The sequence below is a fragment of the Gymnogyps californianus genome, chromosome 16, assembly GCF_018139145.2.
Source record: "Gymnogyps californianus isolate 813 chromosome 16, ASM1813914v2, whole genome shotgun sequence".
Classification (NCBI taxonomy): Eukaryota; Metazoa; Chordata; class Aves; order Accipitriformes; family Cathartidae; genus Gymnogyps; species Gymnogyps californianus.
This window is the reverse complement of record NC_059486.1, coordinates 15,046,527-15,060,714: the sequence shown is the minus strand read 5'-3', so window position 1 is coordinate 15,060,714 and position 14,188 is coordinate 15,046,527. Positions and strand designations below refer to the sequence as shown.

The following is a 14,188-nucleotide window of genomic DNA, read 5'->3' as shown; positions in this document are numbered from 1 at the left end:
GTGTCCGTCAGGCGCAGGGCAGGGAGGCAGGGAAGAGTGCCAGGGACACGGATGCGGGTTTCCAAGCTCTCCGTGAAACCCACGGAGGAGCTGACGGAGGTGATCCTGCCCAGACGAGCCGCAGCAGATGACCTGGCAGTAAATCACTCTGGAAGCAGTGAGATCGGAGGGAAGCCAGGGAGGATTGCTGCATGGGACTGTAGGGAGTTATTGCTGCAGCAGGTTGGGGAAAAGAGGAGAGTCCCCGAAGAAAGATGCAGATGGACGACAAGTCCTGCCTGTAAAGTGCTACGGACCAGCAAATTAGAAGCTGGAGGGTGCTTTTGCAGTTCTTCAGGTGGGATATATTTGGGTAGGGACCAGCGTAGCATCAAGTCTGACAGCTGTTGTGTTAGGAGCGAGCCTCCTGCCCTGCCGCAGAGGATGGGCTCCATCACGCCAGCGTGCGTTTTCATCTCTGCTGGCCATGAGGCTAAAAAACGCCGATTCACATGACCCAGGCACGGAGGCTTCCAAGCTGCCTCCGTCTCTCCCAGTAGCGGAGGAAGGAGAAGGCGGTGCTGAAAGTCTGCCGAGACCCAAGGTGGGAAGAAATCTTGGCTGGCCACTTTCAAAGCATTTGGACCAGGAATTACGGTGACTGAGCTCCCGGCCATGGAAACCTCCACCTGGCAGTACTATGGATATTTACGGGATGACACAAGTAAGGCGACGGGGAGAGACTGTGCTGCTTCCCGGGGAGCCTCTGCAGGGACGTGCGAGGATTATACGCTGCTGCAACTCGGCCAGGAGGGCCTGGGGCACAGGCTGGAGAGGGGGAACCTTCCCGACCCTGGGAGCGACACGCAAGCCCCTGCCAAGAAGTCAGAGATGAGCAGCAGCGGGCAGAGAGGACAGCGGGGGCTGGCAGGGGACCCGTGCTTGGAAGACCACCCCGTGTCGAAAGGGTGCAGGAGAGGGGAGGAGGGAGAAGCCCCTCCGAAGGTGTATGAAATGGAGGTTGGGCACAGGCGAGCGGGCACGGGCAGGACGGTGAAGCCGGTGGTGTACAGGCTGGAGGAGAGCGAGTACAGGCGCCTGATCGAAGAGGCAGAAGCAGAACCTGAGGAGGAATGGGAAGCGACAGAGCACAAGGTACCTGTGATTCAGGAGGGCTACCCAGGGGATGGGAAGGCGGCAAGTCCGAGCCTAAACAGGCTCAACGCTATCCAAGGAGTCCTGAGGAGGCAGATAAGCCGTTCGGACTCTGAAAGCAGTGCAGAGATCAGGCAAGTGAATAAACTGACCCTGAATTCTCCCTCGGAGGGAAACAAGCCGAGTGTCCCCATCAGGTCAGACAGCTTCGAGCGAAACGCCATGCTCATGGATTACATTTTGCAAAGCAAACAGGAGGCAACAACATCTGTTTCCTACGTCCCCAGAGAAAGCAGCAAGGCAGCTGAAAGCTTCAGGCAGGCGGTGAGCTTCGCCCCCCAGCCTGACGGCGCTCCGGACCTTTGCCAGAACGGCCAGAACGGCGAGGAGGATCCGGCCAGGAAGCCTGAGCCAGACAAGCAGGTAGCGAAGAGCCTCGAGAGAGTGGTCTCTGCGGTTGCAAATTATGCTTCGGTGGCTAGAGACACTGAAAAGCTTTCGAGACAGAGCAGCAGCCAGCTCCTTGAGAGCAGGGAACAGCTCGGAGGTGAAGCAGATGCAGGGATACTCGATTCATACAGCCAGAAAAAAACCCCACCGGCCCCTCCTGTCAGGTCCCACAGCAAAGAGAGCCTGGCTTTGAGTATGAGCAAGACTGTGGCAATGACGGAGGCGCTGCTGGAGCCCCGCAGCGATGCAGCGAAGCCTGCCAAGGAGCAGTGGGCAGCTGCAGGCTCGGAGCAGCTCACTGGAGGCAGGACTGCAGGAGGAGGGGGCTCGGAGGAGCCGGAGCGGAAGGGGAGGAAGAGTCAGGAGGATGAGAAAGTGCTTAAAGTTGCCGACGCAAAGAAAACCTTCGAAAAGCCCAAGCCGGCAGAGGGGAAGGCAGCGACGCCACCGCCCAGCGCTGCCAGAAAAGGTGAGGCGTGACGGCTCTGCCACGGGCAGGCGGGCAGACACCGGCTCTGCCTCGCCGTGCCGTGGGGCCGGCGTGGATCCGGAGCACGCTGCAGCCGAGGGCTGGGCGGTGAGGGGAGGTGGGAACACGGCAGTCGCGAGGCTTTTCGGAAAAGACCTGCCTTGTGTCGTGGACGAGCACCAGATGGGATGCGCTGGGGGCACGTGTAGCATCTACGGTTGTAATGAGGCAGGACGAAAATCAGACGTTGATTCACGTCTACTATCCACTTGGTAAAAGTACTTCTTGCAGTGAAACTGTTCTGTGAGAAAGAGATTTCCTTTTTAAGACTCTCCTGTATATAAATAAATATAATATCCAGTACTCCTATACTGCTTTTCCTGAATAGGTATAGCGCAGAAGTGCCCGTATGATACTTTCTCCCAGTGTCATGTGGGATTATTTGCCTCTGTCTCTCCAGGGCATTGGGTGAGCCAATATAATTTTACTTTAGTTATGGCATAGAAAGGAGGCATTCTTTTCCTCAGGTTCTTTTTCTCCTGCACTGTGACTTAGCCGAATAAGCCTTTCAGGAGAATGACATCAACTTGGAAACCCTTTCACTGAAAAACTATGGATAAATGAACTCTGTTGAAATTTTACTGGTAAAACAGCAGTTATGCAGAAATAGGGAGAGATGAGAAATGAGGGTGTGTTTGAAAGTTTGGATCCTGCAAGGGCATATCGGACCCACGCTGGTTAACTTACATCTTCTGTTTATTGACAATCTGTGATTGTGGATTTCCTTATAAGGGAAAATAAATGCGTTAAAGGCACAGGAAATCTATGTTAGCTTTGAATTGAATAGCGTGTTTACTTAAAAAATAGGTGTGATTATCCCACCATGCTTGGTAGATTGTGCTGTCAATTACTCTCATCCACAGAAGTCACGAAACCAAGTCAGAATATGAGCATTGCCACAGAGTGTGTGTGTGTGTGTGTCAGTGATAACAAAAAGCCTACAGCGATGAAAAATAGATCCTATCCTCTCAGGAAGCGTCTGAAGACACATTATCATTCTCACGATGTAAAGAAATAGGGTTGTGAAATGTTTGTCACCGCAAACTCTCTGCCGTCTGACAGACTTGGGCTCTGTAGGTGAAGCAGGGCTAGCACTGGTGTTATCAGGGTGTCTGGATCTACGCAGCCTCTCCGCTCCTCCTCCAGTGGGAGATCTGTCTGATTAAATGGTACAGCTGATGCGGCGTGTTTCCATCAGCCAGATCAGACGGAGGGATGTTTTCACCAGCACTGAGGCGTGCACCCTTTGCGGGGAATGGAAGGAGCAGGTGGATGCAATAGGTGATCTTACAGAGGCAGGGAGTTAGAAGGGACTACAAGAAATCATGCTCCATCCCTAAGGCAATACCGGCTACAGCTAAATCACTCCGGATAGATGTTTACCTACTTGTTCTTCAGAAGAAATAGGGAGGGGAGGGTCAAGACAATCTATTTCAGTGCTGAACTGTGAAAATGTTGCAGTAAAGAAGAGTAGGAACAGCTTCTCATTTTGCTATATCTGTGACAGAGTCTGGTTTTGGTTTTTAAATGTTTCTGAACATGTATCTTCCCAAATCTCATACTGCCTAACTGAGCACAAACATCTCGCTTATATTTACCATTATATGATTCCTTTCTTATACCTCTGATTTTTCCAGCACCTTTGGTCCAACTTGATCCTAGGCAGCAGGGAGAGAAACAGAACAAGATGGCAAAAGGATTCTAAAACTGGTTGAATAATGAGGACGAGAGTAGGACATGTGATAAAAGCGTAACATGGAATCACAGCGCCAAGCCTCACGTTACTGCTCGTTACGTGGTGCCTGGCTGGGTTTTTTTCTGCTATTCAGAATGATAGGAAGTGTCAATCCCAGGATATTCGTGTTGTAAATGAAATACAGCTTGCTTTTTGCTTTTTCTTTTTTTTTTTTTTTTTTTTGGTGTTCTGCTTTCTTGTCTGTCTCTTCCTAGTTAATCATTTGGTGTAGTGGAGATAGCAACAAAGAAAATCCCATCTGTTGCAACTAATCGCTTCATTTTTATTTGGTGTCCCAACATGTTAATTAGGTCTTGGGACCACCTCCCCTTTATCGCAAAAAATGGGAAAAAAGAAAAATATATTTCACGATCCTGTACAATGACGGAGAAGAAAAATACATGAGGAAATAGACTAGCTTGAAATTAATTCAGAGTTTTCCTTTTGCTGTAAAAACTGCGGGCAGCACGTATTTCTATGCCTTCCCTATAGACGAGTTGGTAGGGATGTGTCTGACATCCGTATTACTGCATATAACATGCATAAGAGGGTGTATATGTAGTAATAAATGTGCTTTGTGAAATGTATTGTAAATCATTAATAACAATAGCATAAATTATTAATACCCATCCTGACCTAATGTTCACTTATTATTACTTATGAATCTCCAGGATCTTCCATCCCTTCCAAGCAGCACGCAAACGACGTCATCGCAATGCTTGCTCACCGCAGCGGATTTCCATCACCCTTTGGGGAGGGGGCTTGCGATCTGACCCCAATTTACCGGGTCTGGAAGTAGCGCAGGGACTCGTTCGATGTCACGCAGAAAGGTGGGGCAGACCTGGGAATACCACGAAGGGGTGCCGCCTCCTAACACTCTGCTTGAATTCACATATTCCTCTTTCCTCCCTGTCCACGTGCCCTGATACACTCTCGTACCCTTCTCCCTTCCTGGCTGTTATTTTAAAAATCTGATTGAACATATTGCTCTCCTTATCCTCATTCCATAATTCTACAGCTCCCCTTTCTGGCCAAGGATTGAATAAGGCCAAACCAAATGGATTTTGCTCTCCCTCTCCCTCTCTCTCCAGACAAACACTTTGCTGGATCTGGGGAACAGATCAGCACAGGGCAACGCTTCCCTGGGCAGAACACGTAATCCCGTCCAAGAGACAGGATTGATTAGCCATAATTGAGAGCTGTTACGTGGTGGCTATTAGTACAATTTTGTCTCGGCAGCTGCTCAACATTTGATGATCACTGAAATGTCCCTTAAAAACCAGGCTCGTAAGCAGTTTAATAAAGCTGCCCTCACCATTCCATCTGTGCCCAATGGATGCTGCGAAAAATGAGGCAGAAAGAGTAAATCTAATGCTATTCCACGCCCAGAAAATGGCTTGGGGGTTTTGGTTTGTTTTTTTTTTTAATTGCAATCAGTTCAGATTTCCCTGCATAAAAAAAGCACTACATTCCAGTAATGTTAAGTGAAACGTAAGATCACCTCACCGATTTCAATGGGAGCAGCTCTTCTCAACGCTGCTGAATCTGGCCTTGCATATCTAAATCACAAGAGCCATAGAAGAAGAAATATAAAAATATGCAGCTTTCAGGTGGGAGAACCTAGTGCTTCCTGTAAAGTTATTTAAATATAATAATAATAAAAAATCAAAAGGCTTCCAGAAATAAATAGATAAATAGTGGACACAAATGTCCTTCAAAAGTTGTATAACTTGGCTATCTGCAAACCTGAGGTCCGAAACACAAACTCTCACGTCCGGCATATTTTGCGTGACTTAGAAGTTAAGCTGCAAAATAACAGGACTTTAAATTGCTGATCTCTCTAAACCCTCCGTAAGCCGTTTTCCTTCATTCAGAATATATTTAGCAATGAGGATTATAAGCAAATTGAAATGTTCGAGACAAATTCACCCCTTAAGTGACTTTACTGGTTCTGAATGACTGGGTTGCCGTCCACCTAAGATTGCTCCAAGCCAAATTACATAATATCAGCTGCAGGCCAAAGAAGCCATCAAAATTTCTCCTAGAAAGAGGTGCCTCAGGTGTTTGTATCTTTCTTTACCTTTTCTAACTAGTAAGATCGCACTGGCAAGGAAGGCTGTGGGGCATACCGAACGCGTTACTTATAAAGCATGTCAAGATCATCACAGGAACACACCAGCGTGATTTATTGCAGTGATGGAATTGATGCATATTTGCAAGCAAGCTAAATTTAGCTGCTGACATAAGTTTCAGAGGTGGAGTCTGTAGACACGGCGCTGTTTCCGTATAAAGGCTGTGAGATAGGCTGTTTGCAGCAATCGTGCATCAGTGTAGCGGAGGGTAAAATATGTGGGATGGATAAAACCAGCGAAATGTATTTTTGAATACGTTCTGAATCTTTTCTGCGAAATTTAATAATCAGGCGTGTTGGTACTGATAAAATAGGACAAACTTTGTTGTGTGGTTCCTTGTAGCCGCAAGAATTTGGTAATAGGAAATTTTCCTTTACGAAAATTAGAATTTGTGACATATTTTGACAAGTTGTTAGGCTTACATCACTCTGGCTGTAATTCAAGTACTGTTTGTTAGAATGATTTTATTCAGCTGAAGTGATGAAGATTACTGTTTACAGTGGAACCAAAGAGCGTGTGTAAAACCTTCGCCTTTTCCTTCTGTTGTTGAAGACTTCAGCCTGAAATTCATGTCATTTCTTCATCACCTCGTACGGTGAGCTGTTGCGATCTAAACGGCTCATTAATCCAGGTCAGGATCTGAGCGATCTTTGGAGCTTTTCCATCCAAACATTTAAGGAAGCGCCAGCAAAAATTCAACAGGTATTGTTTCCTTCTGAGTCCATCCTCAGCGACTCTTCCAAGGCCGTGTCGAGCGAGCCGTGCTGCAGGAGCATCCATCCCTGCAGCGACAATGTGCAGCAGGACCCAGCCGTTCAGGTGGCAGCTATTGAGAGCGTTAGGTTTCAACCAGATTTCTCAGGACAACTTTCACTTTGTGTCCTCTGTGCATCGCTCTCTTTTTAGACGGATGCCAAAAATCTTCCTTGGTTTCTCTTCCAAGCTGTCGGGTAGTGCGGGGTACTGCTGCCTTCGCTGTCTGTTTTTCAATCCGGGGTAAAGCATCGCCTGGTACCTGATGAAAATATCATTTCAAGCTTGCCCACTGTTTGGAGCTAGAAGGAGCTATACATATATATATTTTTAAGTACGATTTTATATGCTTGTATTAATAGTTTTTTATAAAGTTTAAAGCCACACGCACAGGTTCAAGACTCCTAATAAATTAGGACCGGCAGTCAAGACGCTCAGCTCTATCACTGACTCATTGTGTGACCTTCAGCGAGTCACGTACCTATGTGGAAAATATGAATCACAATCTAAACCCACTAAACTACAGATTACCTGCAGGTCTGCTCCGAGGCTGCCAAACTGCTTTTGTTTTCTTCTTTTTTAGCTTTAAAGAGATTGTTTGAGGGAGGAGGGTGGAGAGTAAGCGTGCTGGGCTGGCTTTCAGAGGGAAGGTATTAGTTTCACGGCAACTGGTGCCGCGGGCAGTGCGCGGCAGGGATGCAGGCTTGCAACTCTAATCTTTGGGTGTATAATCTTTTTATCAAGGTGTTGCTCAGTACGTAAGAGAGACTTTCCTGCTTATTGGATCAGTGGTTCAACTAGTGTCAAAGTTGAACAAACGCTGGATAACGTTTGTTTAATTTGTAGTGACTTTGGCATCTGATGTTTCCATCAGCTGTAATCACCAGCAAAACCATGACAAACGTATCTGAGAGGCTTTATGCACGTTTTAACACCCAGCTATCGCTTAGCGGGGCGTAGTTCACAGTCCTGTCGCAGTTTCACGAGGGAAGAGGAGGGTGCTCAGCTCAGCTCATCGCGACGCACGCATTTGTGCAAATTCTGAAGGACTGTAAGGGGTGTTGCGGGTGTGTCGCTCCCCTGAAAAAATCAGGCCCCTTAAGCACCTAACCACATGCAAATGAATTTGCAAATATTGGCCAAAACGTCTACGGAAGCTAGACGAGCTTTTGGTTTTGGCCATGTATGGTAAACGCTGCGCAACGTGGGCACTGATCTAGCATCATTCATCCGCTCTTTGAGTTCCCTGGAGGAACAGAAACACGCAGCCTTTGAGAGTGGTATTACCCTGCGTGCCTTGAGGTATTTGCTGCACAGGTACTCACCTTCTTACTGTTTGCTGGGTATTGTATTGATAACTGTTAGCCTCTTTCATCTAACAGCGGAGATGAAAACCCCTCTTTACAACCACTTAAGCCAGCATCCCCAAAAGCGGCTTTACTTTTAGCGCAACGGGGAGAATCTTCAGTGTCAAGCTAGTGTCCTGCGCCTCTCATTAGAGCGTGATTTTTAGCAGGGGCTTAAGCTCTCCTTTTGTCACCGTCTTGCTGGCAGTGCCGTTTGCCACGGCAGCTCCAGGCCCCAGCAAGTTGGCGTGACAAAACGAGGCGACACGGCGGTTCCTCCTGCAGAACCGTTGCTTCTCTTCAGCGTCGCTTTTGTCGACGGCGGGCTCTAGCTGCACCCTGCTTGGCCGAGGGCTCACGAGGAGCCGCATCCGCGGGGTCGTGCCTCCCTCACCCCATCAGCGCTCCCCATTTTCGGTTTTGTTGCCGTAGCGCCCCAAACCCTCCCTGTCCTCTTGCCAGTATGTCCCCACCTTTGCTCGCACCCTGGGTATCTAAAGCAGAGGACGGGAGTGCCATCCCAGCGGGGAGTCGCAGCGGGGCCTGTGAGGGAAGAGGCCGGGGCCTGTGAGGGAAGAGGCCGGGGCTTGTGAGGGAAGAGGCCTGAGCCAGGCTGGGGAGCGGCGGAGGCCACCGCGGGGCGCCGACCCGGCAAGGGGCGAAGCGCCTGAGGGGAATCGAGCTGCCGCGTCCCCGCCGGGGCCGTGAAGGGGAGAGGGGAGAGGCGAGGGGAGGGGGAGCCCTGGAGCGCGGGCCCGTCTCCCTCAGGGAGGGCCCGGCCTCCACCGCCGCGGCGGGGCCGCGGGGCACACCGGCCGGCTGCGGGGAGGGGGAAGAGAGCGAGGGAGCGCCGCGCCGCCATTGGCTAGACGGGCCGCCACTCACTCCGCCGCCCCCGCCCTCCAGCCGAGCGAGGCGGGACGGGTACGCACGGTGCCAGCGATGAGGGGGCGTGGCCCCGCGCCACCGGGAGGCGTGGCCTCAGGAAGGCGGGGCCTCTCGCCGGCGCTGCCCGCCCCCGCCCCGCGGCGGTCAGTCGGGCGGCGGCGGCAGCGGCAGGCGGCGGAGGCGGCTCCGCCGGGCTGAGGAGCGGACGCGGGGAGGCGGCTGGCGGATCGCGGTGCGCGGGGGAAGGAAGGAAGGAAGAAAGGAAGGAACCGGGGAGCGGGGCGGCAGCGTGGACGGCGCCCTGCGGTGCGGCGGGTGGCAGCTGGCGGGGCGGTAGGGTGGCGGGCGGCCCGCCAGCCGGCCGCGGGGAGGCGGCGGTGCCCGCGGGAGGGCGGCGGGCGCCGGGGCCGGGCAGGACTGAGCAGGGCAGGGCAAGGGCGGGCGGGGGTCCGGCCGGGCGGGCTCTTCCTGCGTGGGGCCGGCCGTTGCCGCCGAGCCTTTCCTGAGGCGGCGGCCGCTGTCAGCGCCCGGGCCTGCGGGGGGAAGCGCCCTCCCGGCGCCGCGGCTCGGCCCGGGGCTTCTCCCCGGCTCTCCTCCTTATTAGGTAGCGGAGCGGCTCGGGGTCGCCCCGGGTCCCGGCATCCGGCCGGGGCTCGCAGGTTGCCGGCAGGGCATGCCCGAGGCGGGGCGGCCCCGCCGCCGGGGCCGGGCTCTCCCGCCTCAGCTCGGGCAGCCCCTGCGCGCCGCACACCTGATGCCCGCTGCCAGCCCCGGCCGCCTTGTGCGAGGAGAGAACGGGTTTGTTTTTTTTTTTTTTTCTTTTGTTCAGCAGGTTTTTTCCCTTTTTTTCCTTTTTTTTTTTTTTCTTTTCCCTCCCTTCGGTTTGTTTTTTTTTTTCTTTTTTTCCTGGCAATGCAGCAGCAGCTCGATGGCACCGGCATCTGCGTGTCGCCCCCGGAGCGCCGCGTCCCCGCTGCCACCCTGCAACGTTGCAGAGGACAAAAGATGACCCGAGGGTTTAGTTTTGTTTTTTTTTTTTTTTTTTCTTGACGCTCGTGTTGGCTGGGTACATGTCACGCCGTTATTAATGGCTCTTCTGAGTCTGTTCGGGAGATGTGTAAAGTCGTGGGTTGTGTGACATGTTCCTGGGCTTTGTTTTTTTTCTATGCAGAAAGCCACATTGTTTTAATAGTGATATGTCAAAGGCCAGAATTTAAAGGTTAGTACCTATCCGTGCTTTGTGAAATTAGCTGCTTCTCCGCTCAGGGTACACGGAAAGGCGTCTGACATGCAGCCGCACAAGCGTTCAGCTGTAGTACCCCGGTCTAGACAATGTGATGCTGTGACTGCACAGGAGACAGGTCTCAAAAAAAAAAAAAAAAAAGGACTGAAAGCTGACTGGAAACAAAAGTAAAACTGATTGATGCAGTTTTATTGTTAAAGTGATATGCACTGGTGCTGTGGGTTTTTTAATAGCTGTAGTTTCAGTCCTGTACGTGTTTGTTTGAGCACATCTATTCAGCCTATTCATGCAGATGTGCGTGTGGATTAGTATAAGCAAGACCAAGGATGTTAGCAAAATGAAAGAGCGACGTTTTGAATATACTAGGCTGTGGCTGTTTTTTCAGTTTGCCGATACCGATTCTGGTTTAATTTTAGGCCAGGCTGTATCCAAATTACCTGACACTATCCTCTCTCTTCACGTGCCTCTGTAAGCACATGTAGGAGAGAAGCTCTGTGCCTGCTGGAAGTGTGGGAAAATGGTGTGAACTGGCACAGTCCATCCTGTAAGAAGCGTGTTCGTATGTGCTGAATGTGCGATGGCTAGAGAAAACAGCGGGTATCTTGTGCGTGAGGCAGAAGAGGATATATGCGATTTTCATTTGAATAACAAGCCTTGAATCATCTTTTCTGCTCAAGGGGGAAAAAACAGATGGCTGTGCACTCACTGAGACATTTTATTGCAGCTAATACTTGTGTTTGCTAAAGACTGTGTCTACAAAGGTAGAAGATCAAATGCTGTTGTGATAAAGTCAATGCATGTTTATTTTGTGTATAAATGTTTTTAGTATTTTCAGTAGCCATAGTAAGACCTGGCACACTCGGGTACATGTCAGGGAGCATTTTCTTTGTGTTTGTTTTAATATAGCACTTCATAATAGTAATTTTTCAGTGGTCACTTGTAGCCTTTTATACAGATTGCTTTAATCAGCATTTGTGTGTCTCTGTGTTCCCTGTTGGCATTACTCTGTCTTCCAGTGAGCTGCCTTTTCAAACATCATTGGATTTTTTCAAGTTAAATCTTCATGCTTATTGCATCTGTCACTTCTGGGATTCACTCCAAGCAAAAGGCAGAGATTCAGTTTAATGGCAATGAGAAGGAATGCACAGAAGGGTAAAATATCAGCTTTCCTGAGTGATGCAGCAAAGGACGCTGAGAGATCTGCCCTCAGTAACTGTTCCATGCATCATGTTCAAGTTTAATGTTAGACTTTAATGACGGCTTCATAAAATGGCTCATTAAAGCACAACGTTGCATTTTGATCGTAAGAGAATTTATGTTATTGGTTTTAATTTGATTATTGATTCCGAGGGCTGTAACTTGGATGCCAGCTTCCTATTTTGAAGACATGAGCAAAACACTTTCTGGCCTGAGTATTCAGCTTGGTGAGGTCATCAGCGCACCACTCCCAGGGCTAGGAATGTCCTTTTAGGCAAACTCACAGGCACATTTTCACTTGACTTTTAAAGTCTGGGTTGGTTTGTTTTGATTTTTGTTTTACTGAGGCTTTTGTGATAATCTCAGCCCTTCTCTAAGGATGTGTTGGAACAGAAACTCACTGAGGATTTGAAGTGCCCCAGTTTAAGCGTTTACAGGGCATATGAACAAGAATTAAATGTCTGTGTTCTCTTCTAGCTCTTTCCTTGTAGTCTCCCCCACCTAATATTTTCGGTCTGCTTATATTCTGGTTGTTAACTCTGAAATCAGTCTGATTAGAAACTGCTTACAGCTTCAGTTTACAGTCACCCCGGTTATGCAGCCACATGGGAAAAGTCAAATTGTCGATGGCTTTAGACTGACAGGACGTGAACTGATACTTTTTTGTCAGGATATGCACAAATGCGGGTGGTGGTGGTGGCACTGCTGGGGTGAACGCCAAGTCAAAACTAAGGCAAAAAGGTTTAAGTTAGCTGAAGTGACTCAGGAAGGCTAGCAGTGACAGCTGATTATTCTGGATGTGTTGAATATACCAGTATAGTTGGGAATCAGTTACTGGGCCCTTTCTTCCTATTTGCTAATAGGACTGCTTTGTTCTGTTTTTTCCTCACGTGAGTAACTATACTAAAAATGGATTATTTCTTTCTTTGTGAGGTTATAATCGCTCAGTACATGACTTCATATGTGGTTTTAGATGATAGTATTAGGCATGTAAAATACCAGGGTGACCCTGGAATTACTCAGCTTCTCGGCGCAGCAGTGACGAGCCCGAGAGGTCCCACCGGCAGGTCTGGCTTTGCGATGGAGGACTCTCTGATGCCGAGTTTGGCGCTGATGCTCCTCAGAGGAGCAAACTGGCTGGAGAGGTTCCTCATGGAATATACCAGCCATTAGTTGTATTACCAACCATTAGTTGTGTACATGCCTGTATGGCTTTGTGTTGCGAATACAAATCTGATCAGAATTAATGGCTGGATGCGGAGGTAATGATGTTGCTATAAAGCAGAAGGTGACTGTTGGGCAAAGAGATAATTTTACTTTACACCTCTCCCATGCAGTTCTTCATGCAAATAAGACAGATGTCATCTCTTTACAGCAGACATCTTCGTAACAAGCCACAAAGTGCTCCTGAAATGGAAAAATTCCATTTTGTGATGGAATACCATTAAAGCTTTTAAGTCCTGCTCTGTAGGTCAGGAACTAGCAAGGATCTTTACAGAGAAATAAGGAAAATGGTATCTGCTACTGCCTCCTAAGGGAAAAAAACCCATGTTGTTCTTTCAAAGGCTGCCAGTTTGCTGACACTCTCATGGTGCTCGTCGATAGAAGAGGTCTCCTTGGTTTAGAAGTGACAAAGTAAAACATGGGCTCTTTGACCATTCTTCCTCTTTGCTTTTCTTCTTCATTCCTCTTTGCTTTGTTTCTTCTTCTGCCAAGGTAGAATCACCTGCATTGGAGAAAGGACAATAGCATTTCTTCAACATTATCACTTTGCTTCTTCAACGTTATTTGCTTTGTCTTATCCAAATTTTGTTGATGATAACAATAAATGATATATAATATGCTTTTTGCTATGAGCATGTAGTGACTCTTTTGAGGTCTGGCTCTCAGTGGGAGAAGCTGGATGTGGTTGGATCGGTTATAGTGACTCTGTTTGACATTGAGCTGGGCCTCTCAATCCGTCATAATTAGGCTTTTCTTGTTTTCCCTTTTAATAATTTAATTTGAAAAAGCAATGGAAATAAAATTAAAACAGTGGTGGGATCTGACTTAAAGTGATTAAGGTTCAGCCTGATGCGGTCAGGTGCGCTGAGATGAGCTCGCAGCTTTCATCTGGAGCGTTGCTGAGCTGCGCTTAAGGCCAAGTGTTCCATTTAGGAAGGATCATGGTTTCCTTGTGGCTCTCCAAATCTTGGCCGGCCGTAGCATCTCTGTATGTAATCTGTGTATGTACAAGCATATATGTAATCTATGTACAATTCTCTTAGCCGAATATTAAGGCAACTATTTCTGCAGTCTTATCAAATATGCCTGAGCAGATTTCGTAAAACTAGGGGAGAGCAGTGTGCCTAAAACTAGAGCATATTTGCATCCGTATATGAACCGAGGCAATACATTTCACCTGCAATTCCTGGTATAAGCAGTCCCTGGAAAATGGACTCCAAATCACTCTGGTCGGAGTATTTAGAAATGTGGGCACTTCCCCTCCCTCCCCGTCTGTCCCCCTGGTTCTGCATATAGTTGCCATAGAGACTGTGTTCTGGAGTCCTTGAAAATCCATTGTTTATCTCACATAAATGTATAAACCTGCTGTATTGAAACATCACACTTCGAAGCATCCCCTTCCCGTGCAAATCTGATAGGGACTTGACATCCTGTGGTACTGCACATTGCGATATTGGACATGCGTCAGGCACAATCAGAAAAACTGATAATGGGTATAATTAGCACCACCAGGGATTAGCAGGCAATAACAAATTCAAGCCGTAGTAAGCACTCTGT

The 14,188-nt window shown here is 48.7% G+C and overlaps 1 protein-coding gene across 3 annotated transcripts in view; it reads left to right on the top strand.

The window, feature by feature from the left end:
- The first annotated feature begins 2,034 nt into the window (after nt 1–2,034).
- Nucleotides 2,035–14,188, top strand: part of CORO1C (coronin 1C) — a 54,935-nt gene continuing 42,781 nt past the window's right edge. The window contains exon 1 of one of the 3 annotated variants that reach the window (XM_050906997.1): nt 2,035–2,053. The gene's annotated coding sequence lies outside the window, so the exon portion shown is untranslated. The other 2 variants (XM_050906999.1, XM_050906998.1) reach the window with 2 other exon arrangements.